General features: G+C 47.1%; 1 pseudogene; it reads right to left on the bottom strand.

The window, feature by feature from the left end:
• LOC135199720 (rab3 GTPase-activating protein non-catalytic subunit-like) overlaps positions 1-14,234 on the bottom strand; it is a 79,203-nt pseudogene that overhangs the window by 10,543 nt on the left and 54,426 nt on the right.

Below are 14,234 nucleotides of genomic sequence, written 5' to 3'. Positions count from 1 at the left end.
TCCTTATTGTTAGCGAGGTCAAGACCTCTATGGCGAAAGACTACAGATAGAACGCTTCTGTAGCCTTTAATAGTTGACACTGCCAACTTTAGATCTTGTTTCAGATAAGCAAGAAGTCGGCGATCTGGCTCACAGAGGTAGTGGTAGAGGAAACTCCTTTTCTCTTACACCAACTTCTAAAGGCTGCCCACTTCGATTGGTAAACCGCGATTGATGATGGTCTCCTCGCGGTGGCGATAGCTTTAGCCACTGATTTCGAAAAACCTCTCGCTCTGGCCAACTTTCGGATAGTCTGAACGCAGTCAGACTCAGAGCGGAGAGGTTTTTGTGGTACCTCTCGAAGTGGGGCTGTTTGAGTCGATCTCTCCTTAACGGAAGAGATCTCGGATAATCCACTAGTAGAACATCACCTCTGTGAACCAGATCGCTGCGGGCCAAAAGGGGGCGATTAAGGTCAACCTCGTCCCCTCCGATGCTGCAAATTTTCTCATTACCTCCCCCAGGATCTTGAAGGGGGGAAAAGCGTAGAGATCCAGGCCCGTCCAATCCTCCCATAGAAGGGCGGGGGTCGTACTGGCTACTGCTCCCGGATCGAGAGAACCGGGGAGCAATACACGAAGGAATTCCTCGCCGTCCTTGATGTTGCGAAGATGTCCACTAAGGGGCATCCCCAAAGACCCCACAGTTCCTGGCATACTTCTTGATTGAGAGTCCACTCTGTCGGCAATAACTGTCCTTGTCGACTGAGGATCTGCCCGGACGTTCTCGACTCCGGCAATGAATCTTGTCAATATTGTGACTTCTCTCTCCTTCGCCCAAAGCAGGATCTCTTTTGCTAGAGAAAACAGGGAGCGAGAGTGTGTTCCTCCTTGTTTCTTCAAGTATGCCAGGGCTGTGGTGTTGTCCGAGTTGATCTGAACCACACGACGGGAGACTTTGTACTGGAAGAACTGGAGCGCTAATTGAACCGCTGCCAGCTCTTTGAAGTTGATATGCCAGGTTACCTGTTCCCCTCTCCAGGTACCTGACACTTCCTCCCCCCCTAGAGTTGCTCCCCACCCCGTGGATGACGCGTCGGAGAACAACACTAGGTCGGGGTTTCTGAAGCTTGAGGGATACGCCCTCTGACAGCTTCCACGGATCGAGCCACCATCTTAGATGGTTCTTCACCTCTTCCGAGATGTTTAAACTTCATGTCGAAGTTGTCCTTTTCTGTCCAGCTGTCCGACAGAAAGAACTGAAGAGGTCGGAGGTGTAGCCTCCCCAGGGAAACAAACTTCTCCAGCGAGGAAATGGTCCCCAGCAGACTCATCCATTCCCTCACCGAGCATGAATCCTTCCCTAGAAAGGCTGACACTTTTTCTATGCCTTGTTGCTGACGTTCCTGGGACGGAAAAGCCCGAAAAGCCACTGAGTCCATCTGAATCCCCAGATCACGATGGACTGTGTTGGGGTCAGATGTGACTTCTCGAAGTTCACCAGAAGTCCCAGGGACGCAGCTAAAGACAGAGTCGTCTTCAAATCCTTCAGGCACCGGGTCTGCGAGGAGGCTCGTATGAGCCAGTCGTCTAGATAGAGCGAGATTCTGATGTTGGAAAGATGGAGCCACCTCGCCACGTTCTTCATTAAGATGGTGAAGATAAAAGGGGCCGTACTCAGTCCGAAGCAGAGAGCCCTGAATTGAAAGACCTTCCCTTTCAATACGAACCGAAGGTACTTCATCGATTGGGGATGTATCGGGACGTGAAAGTAGGCGTCCTGGAGGTCGAGTGATACCATCCAATCTCCAGGTCTTAAGGCCCCCAGAACTGACTGAGTGGTCTCCATCTTGAACCTCTGCTTCTCTATAAAGAGGTTTAGACGACTTACATCCAAGACGGGCCCGCCACCCTACCCGATTGTTTCGGTACAAGAAACAATCTGTTGTAAAATCCTGGCGTTGCCAGTCTAAAACCTGTTCCAACTGCTCTCTTCTCGAGCATCTGCTCGAGGCAGGTCGAAAAGAATCATTCGCTTTGTTAGCGGATACGATGGGGGGGACAAGTCCCTGGGAGTGGAAGTCAACGGGGGCGGCTTTATGAAAGGGATCTTGTAACCCTTCTCTATGACGTCGAGAGACCAGGTGTCTGCCTCTCTTACTCTCCAGGCTTCTACAAACAACTGCAGCCTGGCTCCTACCGGTGACTGAAGGCACGATTTCTCACTTCTTACCCCTAGACTTGGAAGGGGCTCTACCTCTAGGAAGGCTTCTTCCTCGAGGAGACGATCTAGCGGAAGTCCCTCCACGAAAGGGCTTCTGCTTTCTAAACTGTTGTGTTCCAGACGACGTTGAAGGGCCAGCCGGACGTCGAAGACTGAGCCAACAGGTCTTGTGTGGCTTTCCTCCTGCAGACTCACTGCCAGATCCTTCACCATAGCTTGGGGGAAGAGATGACTCGAGAAGGGAGCATACAAAAGTTCTGTCCTCTGAGCGGGAGAGACAGACTTAGCCGCGAAGTTGCAATAAAGCGACCTTTTCTTAAGAACCCCTGCTGAAAAATGAGAGGCTAAAACTCTCTGAGCCATCCCTGACGGCCTTGTCCATGCATGACAATACACTGGACAGCTCCCCAAGCTGATCGAGTCTGGCTTACGAGATTGGTTGTCTAAGGCTCCAAGACACCAGTCTAAAAAGTTAAACACTTCTAAGGACCTAAATAGTCCCTTCAAAAGATGGTCCAGTTCGGAAGTCGTCCAAGAAACCTTAGCCGATGCTAAAAGGGCCCTCCTTGAGGCATCCACCACGCTGGCGAAATCACCTTGAGCCGACGTAGGAACCTTCAATCCTAATTCCTCGCCTGTCTCATACCACATCCCTGCCTTACCGCTAAGTCTAGACGGAGGCAGGGCGAAAGTAGTTCTCCCTTTTGCTTTCCTAGACTCCATCCAGGCGTTTACCTTCCGGAAAGCTCTTTTCGTAGATAACGACGTCTTCATCTTCACGAAACCTGGAGACTTACTTGTCTTCGACGACGAAAACTGAGAAGGAGGAGAAGGAGGAGCAGCTGGCTGAAAAGTATCGCCAAACGAATCACGAAGTAGTCGTGCCAAAACTTGATAATCTGACGAGGCAGACGTAGCAGGTTGATCATCATCAACATCCTCCGAAGAACCGCTAAGTTCTCCTTCTTCCCTACCCGAGTGCAAGTCCGAAGGAAGAGGCAGAAGTCCTTTAGCTCCAAGTCTCCTATCTGAACGATGCAAAGAAGACGAGGGTAACGGATCCTTAACAGTAACAGGATCAGGAGTCACTTTTAGAGGCGAACGTGCCAAAGTCTCGGGAACCCCATCCGAGTGACAGCGAACTTCCACATTCGCGTCCACCGAGGTCTTACTAGAACGTCTACGAGCGTCCATCTGAGCGTCCAAAGTAGCGTTCTCTCGAGCGTCCAAATCAGCGTCCAACCTAGCGTCCAGCGAAGCGTCCAACGGAGCGTCCATCAAAGAGACTCTTCTACCGTCCCGCGAAGCGTCCTTCCGAACGTCCAGCGAAGAAACTTGATCCACTGCCCGACCAACATAACGTTGAGCGTCAACACTGTCATGTCGAAGACGTGCAGAACGCAAATCGTCGTCAGCAGAAGCGTCGAAGTCGGAACGCCGAGCGTCCTCTCTACGGGAAGGGAGAGGAGCATGCAGAGAACTCTCTCTAACTTGGCGTATAACGTCACCTCTAGATGAACCCTGGGGAGCCAAACGACGTCTAGAGGGCGAAATATCAGAAGACGGGGACGAAAAAGGAGCCATTGGAGAAGACTGCTTAGATCTCTTGATAGGCAGTCTATCGTCTTTCCTTCGACGCGGGACCGTCTCTTTCTGTTTCAGTAAAGCGTCCAGTTGCCGCTGCATCGCAATGATGATCTCCGTCTGAGATGTCTCCTTACGCGGAGACGAGCTGCGCTTGCGAGAAGGAGAGGGGCGAGGGGACGCCTTCTTCCTTCTCCCAGGAACAGCCTTGGCTCTAGAGCGACTGGGGCGCTCGAGGGCGTCATCGTCGGATGACGTCCTATACTTCTTCTGGGGAGGAAAGGCTACGCTTTCCGGAGAAGAATGCCACTCAGACATAGCATGACGTGAAGTCGTCCAGCTCTTGAAGAGTCCTCTTCAGAGGTCGCAGAATCCGATCGAGATTCCCACCCCCACCCCTGCGCGGGGGGGACGCGTCGGAAGACGAGAAACAATCCTTAAGGATAGTTGGCTCGAGCAAAGCACCTTAGCAGCCTGGGAAGCGTCCACAGGAACTGCTGAAGGGACGCCAGATCGGTGGGGGTTCCCCGTAACCCTCCTTCGGCCTTCGACATGCCCTCTCCCTGAGTCCTGGGAGTCCGGCAGAGGTCCCAGCCTAGAGGCGCTATAGGGCCGATCTGACGCCCCCTCCACTTCACTAGGGGCACTATCACTGCACTTATTTTGCCTGTTTTCAAGGGCAAGCACGTTTAGATTCAAGCGTCTTCAATGAATCTAGAATAAGCGAAAGGGCATTACCCTCCGCAGACACCACTTGAGGGCCCGAAGGCAACACTACAGGGTTAGGAGACACAAATTCTAAAGGAGGGTTAATAGGGGATACATTAATACCCTGTCTGCTACCCGACTTACTCCTGGAGGAAGACCTCCTAATCCTATCACGTTCTAACTTCTTAACGTAGGATTCATACGTCTTCCATTGCAAATCATCTAAGCTTTCACACTCATTACAGCGCAAATCATATTTACACTCTTGCCCCCTACACCCTTTACACAATGTGTGAGGATCAACCAAGGCTTTTGGAAGCCTAACCTTGCATTCCACCTTCGAGCACACCCTGGCGCTAGCAGAACTACATCCAGACATTTTTAGGGAAAAATCTAAGCCAAAATCAAAAAACAGTCCAAATCACGTATGCCAAGCTATCGATCCAAACAAAAAAACCAAAAAGTCAAGAGGATACTCAAGCAATATGAAAAGTTTTCCAAAATCCTGAGGCGGAGGTGTGTAAACAGGTGTTTACGACACCGGCGACAGAAGAAATCTGATAGAAAATGGGAATGGTTCCTGATACCCGCCTCCCAGCGGCGGGGAATGGGTACTAACCACCCTAACTCCCACTACGTGTGTCGTAAGTTTAGAAATTCTGTCGGACTTCAGAGAATACAGCTATATATATCTGACAGGTAAGTTTCATGAACAAAATATATATATCTGCCAGGTAAGTATGAACAAACTTTATTGTATCTTAACAATATCATTTTGTTCATGAAACTTACCTGTCAGATATATATATAGCTGAATACCCACCTTTGGCGTGGGAGAGACAGAAAAAGGATTTTAGGAAACATATAAATGTATATGATTGACATCTTGGTTCCTTACCTGTTAGCATAGCTGACTTCGTGATTACTGTCACCCAAGCCTGCTTCTGCTTCACTAGAGTTACCAACAAGGTAGTGACCTGTGTAGTTGGTGCGCTCTAGAGATCTGTCAACGGGGACGGGACCACAATGTGACTAGACCATGACCATACTTCTGAGGGCAACGAGGCAAAAACCACCACCTAAGTTAGCCTAACAACAAACTCCCCATATACCAAGGCTAAAGGAAAGGACGACTGTACTCGGCAGCCGACCCTACAACCATAACATACAAATATTAAAAACTCACTACCCTTTTCTATGGGAAAGGATGAGTGCTACCTCCTGCCCCCAAAATAGTGTCTGCGGCGACGTATGGTCCGAGAGAGTAACAGCTTTCATAGGTCGTTCTCACCTCCCGTAGGTAGTGCGAGGCGAACACTGAGTTACTCCTCCAAAAAGTAGCACTTAAAATGTCTTTAAGAGCCATGTTTTTCTGAAAGGCTATTGAGGTCGAAATAGCCCTTACTTCGTGCGCATTAACTTTTAGTATCTTCAAGTCGCTGTCTTTGCAAGAAGCGTGGCGCTCTTTAATGGTGTTCCTTAAAAAGAATGCCAGTGCATTCTTGGACATGGGCATGTTTGGTCTCTTGACCGAACACCATAAGTTCTCCGCAGAACTCGGCAATCCTCCGTTCTACGAATATACTCTCTAAGAGCCCTAACAGGACACAGGACTCTTTCTGGCTCTTGACCAATGATCTCTGCCATACCCTTGATCTCGAATGTTCTAGGCCACGGATTGGAAGGGTTTTCGTTTTTTGGCCAGAAACGACATACTCAAAGGGAGGCAAAAGACTGCATTATGCCCTTTGAAACCGACGTGTTTGCTGATAGCCTGTATTTCGCTAACTCTCTTCGCCGTCGCCAGAGCAGTTAGGAATACAGTTTTTCTTCGTCAAATCTCGTAGAGACGAGAGGAAAGAGGTTCAAAGCGATTTGACATTAAATATTTGAGGACCACATCCAGGTTCCACGAAGTAGCTTCGGTAGTGGTACCTTGGTCGTCTCGAAAGATCTCAATAGATCATGAGATCCTTGTTGTTAGCGAGGTCAAGACCTCTATGGCGAAAAAACTACAGATAGGACGCTTCTGTAGCCTTTAATAGTTGACACTGCCAACTTCAGATCTTGTTTAAGATAAAGCAAGAAGTCGGCGATCTGGCTCACAGAGTAGTGGTAGAGGAAACTCCTTTTCTCTTACACCAACTTCTAAAGGCTGCCCACTTCGATTGGTAAACCGCGATTGATGATGGTCTCTCGCGGTGGCGATAGCTTTAGCCACTGATTTCAAAAAACCTCTCGCTCTGGCCAACTTTTGGATAGTCTGAACGCAGTCAGACTCAGACGGAGAGGTTTTTGTGGTACCTCTCGAAGTGGGGCTGTTTGAGTAGATCTCTCCTTAACGGAAGAGATCTCGGATAATCCACTAGGTAGAACATCACCTCTGTGAACCAGATCGCTGCGGGCCAAAAGGGGGCGATTAAAGTCAACCTCGTCCCCTCCGATGCTGCAAATTTTCTCATCACCTCCCCCAGGATCTTGAAGGGGGGAAAAGCGTAGAGATCCAGGCCCGTCCAATCCCATAGAAAGGCGTCTACTGCTACTGCTCCCGGATCGAGAACCGGGGAGCAATTACGAGGAAGTCTCGCCGTCCTTGATGTTGCAAAGATGTCCACTAAGGGGCATCCCCAAAGACCCCAGAGTTCCTGGCATACTTCTTGATTGAGAGTCCACTCTGTCGGCAATAACTGTCCTTGTCGACTGAGGAGATCTGCCCGGACGTTCTCGACTCCGGCAATGAATCTTGTCAATATTGTGACTTCTCTCTCCTTTGCCCAAAGTAGGATCTCTTTCGCTAGAGAAAACAGGGAGCGAGAGTGTGTTCCTCCTTGTTTCTTCAAGTATGCCAGGGGCTGTGTGTTGTCCGAGTTGACTTGAACTACACGACGGGAGACTTTGTTGTGGAAGAACTGGAGCACTAATTGAACCGCTGCCAGCTCTTTGAAGTTGATATGCCAGGTTACCTGTTCCCCTCTCCAGGTACCTGACACTTCCTCCCCCCTAGAGTTGCTCCCCACCCCGTGGATGACGCGTCGGAGAACAACACTAGGTCGGGGTTCTGAAGCTTGAGGGATATGCCCTCTGACAGCTTCCATCGGATCGAGCCACCATCTTAGATGGTTCTTCACCTCTTCCGAGATGCTTAACTTCATGTCGAAGTTGTCCTTTTCTGTCCAGCTGTCCGACAGAAAGAACTGAAGAGGTCGGAGGTGTAGCCTCCCCAGGGAAACAAACTTCTCCAGCGAGGAAATGGTCCCCAGCAGACTCATCCATTCCCTCACCGAGCATGAATCCTTCCCTAGAAAGGCCGACACTTTTTCTATGCCTTGTTGCTGACGTTCCTGGGACGGAGCCCGAAAAGCCAGCCATGAATCCATCTGAATCCCCAGATACACGATGGACTGTGTTGGGGTCAGATGTGACTTTTCGAAGTCACCAGAAGTCCCCAGGGACGCAGCTAAAGACAGAGTCGTTTGCAAGTCCTTCAGGCACCGGGTCTGCGAGGAGGCTCGTATGAGCCAGTCGTCCAGATAGAGCGAGATTCTGATGCTGGAAAGATGGAGCCACCTCGCCACGTTCTTCATTAAGATGGTGAAGAAATAAAAGGGGCCGTACTCAGTCCGAAACAAAGAGCCCTGAATTGAAAGACCTTCCCTTTCAATACGAACCGAAGGTACTTCATCGATTGGGGATGTATCGGGACGTGAAAGTAGGCGTCCTGGAGGTCGAGTGATACCATCCAATCTCCGGGTCTTAAGCCCCCAGAACTGACTGAGGTGTCTCCATCTTGAACCTCTGCTTCTCTATAAAGAGGTTTAGACGACTTACATCCAAGACGGGCCGCCACCCTCCCGATTGTTTTCGGTACAAGAAACAATCTGTTGTAAAATCCTGGCGTTGCCAGGTCTAAACCTGTTTCCACTGCTCTTTTCTCGAGCATCTGCTCGAGCAGGTCGAAAAGTATCTTTTGCTTTGTCAGCGGATACGATGGGGACAAGTCCCTGGGAGTGGAAGTCAACGGGGGCGGCTTTATGAAAGGGATCTTGTAACCCTTCTCTATGACGTCGAGAGACCAGGTGTCTCCCTCTCTTACTCTCCAGGCTTCTGCAAACAACTGCAGCCTGGCTCCTACCGGTGACTGAAGGCACGATCTCTCACTTCTTACCCCTAGACTTGGAAGGGGCTCTACCTCTAGGAAGGCTTCTTCCTCGGAGGACCGAAATCGAGCGGAAGTCCCTCCACGAAAGGGCTTCTGCTTTCTAAACGGTTGGGTTCCTGACGACGTTGAAGGGCCAGCCGGACGTCTCGAAGACTGAGCCAACAGGCCTTGTGTGGCCCTTCTCTTGCAGACTAAAAAAAAAAAAAACTGCCAGATCCTTCACCTAGCTTTGGGGGAAGAGATGACTCGAGAAGGGAGCATACAAAAGTTCTGTCCTCTGTGCGGGAGAGACAGACTTAGCCGCGAAGTTGCAATAAAGCGACCTTTTCTTAAGAACCCCTGCTGAAAAATGAGAGGCTAACTCCTCTGAGCCATCCCTGACGGCCTTGTCCATGCATGACAAAACACTGGACAGCTCCCCCAAGCTGATCGAGTCTGGCTTACGAGATTGGTTGTCTAAGGCTCCAAGACACCAGTCTAAAAAGTTGAATAAACCATCTAAGGACCTAAAACAGTCCCTTCAAAAGATGGTCCAGTTCGGAAGTCGTCCAAGATACTTTAGCTGAGGCTAAAAGGGCCCCTCCTTGAGGCATCAAACCACGCTGGCGAAATCACCTTGAGCAGACGTAGGAACCTTCAATCCTAATTCCTCGCCTGTCTCATACCACATCCCTGCCTTACCGCTAAGTCTAGACGGAGGCAGGGCGAAAGTAGTCCTTCCTTTTGCTTTCCTAGACTCCATCCAGGCGTTAACCTTCCGGAAATGCTCTTCTAGTAGATAACGACGTCTTCATCTTCACAAAACCTGGAGACTTGCTTGTCTTCGACGACGAAAACTGAGAAGGAGGAGAAGGAGGAGCAGCAGGCTGAAAAGTATCGCCAAACGAATCACGAAGTAGTCGTGCCAAAACTTGATAATCTGACGAAGCAGACGTAGCAGGTTGTTCTTCATCAACATCCTCCGAAGAACCGCTAAGTTCTCCTTTCCTACCGAATGCAAGTCCGAAGGAAGAGGCAGAAGTCCTTTAGCTCCAAGTCTCCTATCCGAACGAGAAGAGAAGACGAGGTAACGGATCCTTAACAGCACAGGATCATCACCTTTAGAGGCGAACGTGCCAAAGTCTCGGGAACAACATCCGAGTGACAGCGAACTTCCACATTCGCGTCCACAGAGGTCTTACTAGAACGTCTACGAGCGTCCATCTGAGCGTCCAACGTAGCGTTCTCTCGAGCGTCCAAATCAGCGTCCGACCGAGCGTCCAGCGAAGCGTCCATCAAAGAGACTCTTCTAACGTCCCGCGAAGCGTCCTTACGAACGTCCCGCGAAGAAACTTGATCAACTGCCCGACTAACGTATCGTTGAGCGTCAACACTGTCATGTCGAAGAGGGGCCGAACGCAAAGAAGTCCGTCCGACAGCTACAAAATCGTCGTCAGCAGAAGCGTCGAAGTCGGACCGCCGAGCATCCTCTCTACGGAAGAGAGAGGAGCATGCAGAGAACTCTCTCTAAACTGGCGTCTAACGTCACCTCTAGACGAACCCTGGGGAGCAAAAACGACGTCTAGAGGGCGAAAATCAGAAGACGGGGACGAAAAAGGAGCCGTTGGAGAAGACTGCTTAGTTCTCTTGATAGGCAGTCTATCGTCTTTCCTTCGAACGATGGGTGGGGGTTGGTACCGTCTCCCTTCTGCTTCAGTAAGGCGTCCAGTTGCCGCTGCATCGCAATGATGATCTCCGTCTGAGATGTCTCCTTACGCGGAGACGAGCTGCGCTTGTGAGAAGGAGAGGGGCAGGGGACGCCTTCTTTCCTTCTCCCAGGAACAGCCTTGGCTCTAGAGCGACTGGGGCGCTCGCAAGGGCGTCCATCGTCGGATGACGTCCTAGACTTCTTCTGGGCGGAAAAGCTACGCTTTCCGGAGAAGAATGCCACTCAGACAAATCATGACGTGAAGCGTCAAGCTCTTGAAGAGTCCTCTTCAAAGGTCGCGAATTCGAACGAGATTCCCACCCCTTGCGCGGGGAGGACGCGTCGGAAGACGAGAAACAATCCTTCAGGATACGTGCTCGAGCACGCTCCTTAGCAGCCTGGGAAGCGTCCACAGGAACTGCTGAAGGGACGCCAGATCGGTGGGGGTTTCCCCGTAACCCTCCTTCGGCCTTCGACATGCCCTCTCCCCGAGTCCTGGGAGTCCGGCAGAGGTCCCAGCCTAGAGGCGCTATAGGGCCGATCTGACGCCCCCTCCACTTCACTAGGGGCACTATCACTGCACTTATTTTGCCTGTTTTCAAGGGCAAGCACTTAGATTCAAAGCGTCTTCAATGAATCCAGAATAAGCGAAAGGGCATTACCCTCCGCAGACACCACTTGAGGGCCCGAAAGCAACACTACGGGGTTAGGAGACAAAATCTAAAGGAGGGTTAAGGGGATACATTAATACCCTGTCTGCTACCCGACTTACTCCTGGAGGAAGACCTCCTAATCCTATCACGTTCTAACTTCTTTACGTAGGATTCATACGTCTTCCATTGTAAATCATCCAAGCTTTCACACTCATTACAGCGCAAATCATATTTACACTCTTGCCCCTACACCCTTTACACAATGTGTGAGGATCAACCAAGGCTTTAGGAAGCCTAACCTTGCATTCCACTTTCGAACACCCTGGCGCTAGCAGAACTACATCCAGACATATTTAAGGAAAAAATCTAAGCCAAATTCAAAAAACAGTCCAAATCACGTATGCCAAAGCTATCGATCCAATCAAAAAACCAAAAAAAGTCAAGAGGATACTCAAGCAATGAAAAGTTTTCCAAATCCTGAGGCGGAGGTGTGTAAACAGATGTTTACGACACCGGCGACAGAAGAAATCTGATAGAAAATGGGAATGGTTCCTGATACCCGCCTCCCAGCGGCGGGAATGGGTACTAACCACCCTAACTCCCACTACGTGTGTCGTAAGTTTTAGAAATTCTGTCGGACTTCAGAGAATACAGCTATATATATATCTGACAGGTAAGTTTCATGAACAAATTAGAATGATTGTAATTAACCGTTACACATTATTTGAAAACATTCCTCTTGAAACATCCTGCCCTTGTTACAGATCTTTCAGTTTCTAAACAATAAGTAAGCATCATGAAATTATTTATTAATGAAAGATACACACTAACATTTACTCTAGCACCAATTCAGAGAAATGATTCAGTTTTGGATATCAGATCTAGTAATAATGAGTAAAGCTGATCCAAAGAGGAGCATATTTCATCCAAACTATAATATTGTTTTTATCAGGTAACCACCTTGTTCTACCAATTTAGCTTTGCTCACTTCATTGCTCACATTAGTAATGAGTCAGCCTGAATACAGTTATTCAAAGAAATTTCAACCAAATTAATAATAATAGTTACCCAGTTTTAATTTCTTCTCATAATTAATATCTCCTTTCAAATTAACAGGAAGAATTGCTGTACTTGCACCCTTCACTAATGCACCAACAGACACGTCCCAACAGCGGAGAAATGAACCAATACTGATATTTGGATGGACATCTGAAAATTTTACCTGTAAAACACAATTATTGTCATGAATAATTCCATTATTGCTCACATATACGTATAAAGAAATATTATTTTAATATTCATTCTTCTCTATATAGTAAATCGTTCACACAGCTATGTTTTATGCTGATTGGTGTCTATGCCTTCCAATTTTTACCATTAAGTTTCTCCTTATATGCTGAATGCCATCATGCTATCTTAAATGTACGACTTTACCTAATGAAATATTCTAACACTATTATTACTATATTACTTGGGATACAAAGAACAAGCATGTTTGGTACAAATACAGAACCTAAAAAGATAATACGTGCTCGAATTTTGAAGTATATTGTAAATGGTACAAATATCTTTAGTTTTCGAGGGCTACTACTCCTTTCATCATAAGAAAATATAGCCGAAAATCACTTTTGAGTCTCTGTTTATTTATGCTGTCCTTGCTTATCTCACCAGGTGTCCATTTTTTTTTTAACATTCAAGATATTCAGCAAATAAAGATTTCTTCCTAGGTCTGGATTAGGATTACCAGGTCGACGCTACTATCAACCACAGAAAAAGTAATAACTAATTTAGCTTTAACTGACTACCTAAAAGGCAGTTTCCAGTAAGCTGTACTTAGTGTTGATCCTGCCCAAGCTACTGAAGGATTTGTTCCCAGCCACTGTGGATATAGAGTAATTAATTCCTTTTCCACTATACTGTATCAATGGCTGACTTCTTTCTCAATAAAGAGTACTTTCTGTAGGTACACATTTGATCTTCATTTATCAGTGACATACACTCCGCATCAGTAAAAGACGAGGTTTGTCCTTTGCATATAGTACATGGACAAATTATTACATGCAGTCACTTATCCCCAGATACCCACATTCTCTTCCATAATTTTGACATTAGAATGTCATGCATTGGTGTTGTATTCTTACTAAGGAAGCTTTTACACAGACAGCACATATACTACCTCATCTACTAGCTGACTGAATATGGTGCCTATTCCAACAGCCTTTAAATTAAGGAGAGCAGTGTGAGCTCTAGTAAAACTATGGTACAGATATTTATATGTAATGATGATACATAGAACCCGTTTAAATTCTGCAAATATCCACTCTCCTAAAAGTATTCTATGTGAAAATAAACTGAAATTGTCCAGAAGAAATTTATGACTTTATTGAACCCATACTTTAACTGACCTTTTTTGTGCCAGAAGGTTTATTCAAGTCAGGATGCTGAAATGTTAACAGCACTGTCTTGGTCTCCTCTGGGGTCAGCACCAATAATTTAGCAAGTTCCTGAAATAAAAAATGTTTAAAATAAAATGAGATTTTTTTTCTAAATCATAGACCAGCAGTCTTAAAAAACATATGAAAAAAGAAACTAATTTTCTCTATGCCTAGAAATCCTTAATACTATACTGTAATAAACAACAGCTACTGCTTGCCACATTCACTGCTGATAGTATGGAATTGGATAGTAGAGGAAAATTACCAAAACTATAATTTCATCATCTGGATCAGGAGATGCTTCTCTGACACTATGGAGTTCACAGAGAACCGCGTAGAGAGACAGCAGCTGTCTTAACCGCAACAGTTGTTGACCGAGAAGACGACTCTCATGGTCTTGAGTTGGGATGGCATCTCCTGAACTACCTGAAATATTATGAATAAATGTTCAAAACATAGAAATTAATTTGAATTTAAAAGCTATTTGACAGCACATATTTAATTTCTTGAAAACAAAAGTTTTATTTTTAGAGCAAAGTTAATTTGTTTCATGCATCGGTGTAGAATCCCTAGACCATTATCAATCTCAGGACAGGAAAACAAACAGCTCAGCTTCAGCTTTTTTTTTTTTTGTTAAGCAAGCAATCAAAATCATATTGAAGTCCTTGCTGAATAAACAACAAATAGTCAAACTTGATATGAGACAAAGCAAATAACAGAATGGCAAAACAGAATACATATTGATCAGGCCAATATGAGAAAAGCAACAACAAACAGCAATTTTATATAAAAACTAATATCAAGAA

The sequence above is a fragment of the Macrobrachium nipponense genome, chromosome 26 (genome assembly GCF_015104395.2).
Source record: "Macrobrachium nipponense isolate FS-2020 chromosome 26, ASM1510439v2, whole genome shotgun sequence".
In the NCBI taxonomy this organism is placed as follows: Eukaryota; Metazoa; Arthropoda; class Malacostraca; order Decapoda; family Palaemonidae; genus Macrobrachium; species Macrobrachium nipponense.
The sequence above is the reverse complement of the archived record's forward strand: the minus strand, read 5'-3'. Positions and strand labels throughout refer to the sequence as shown.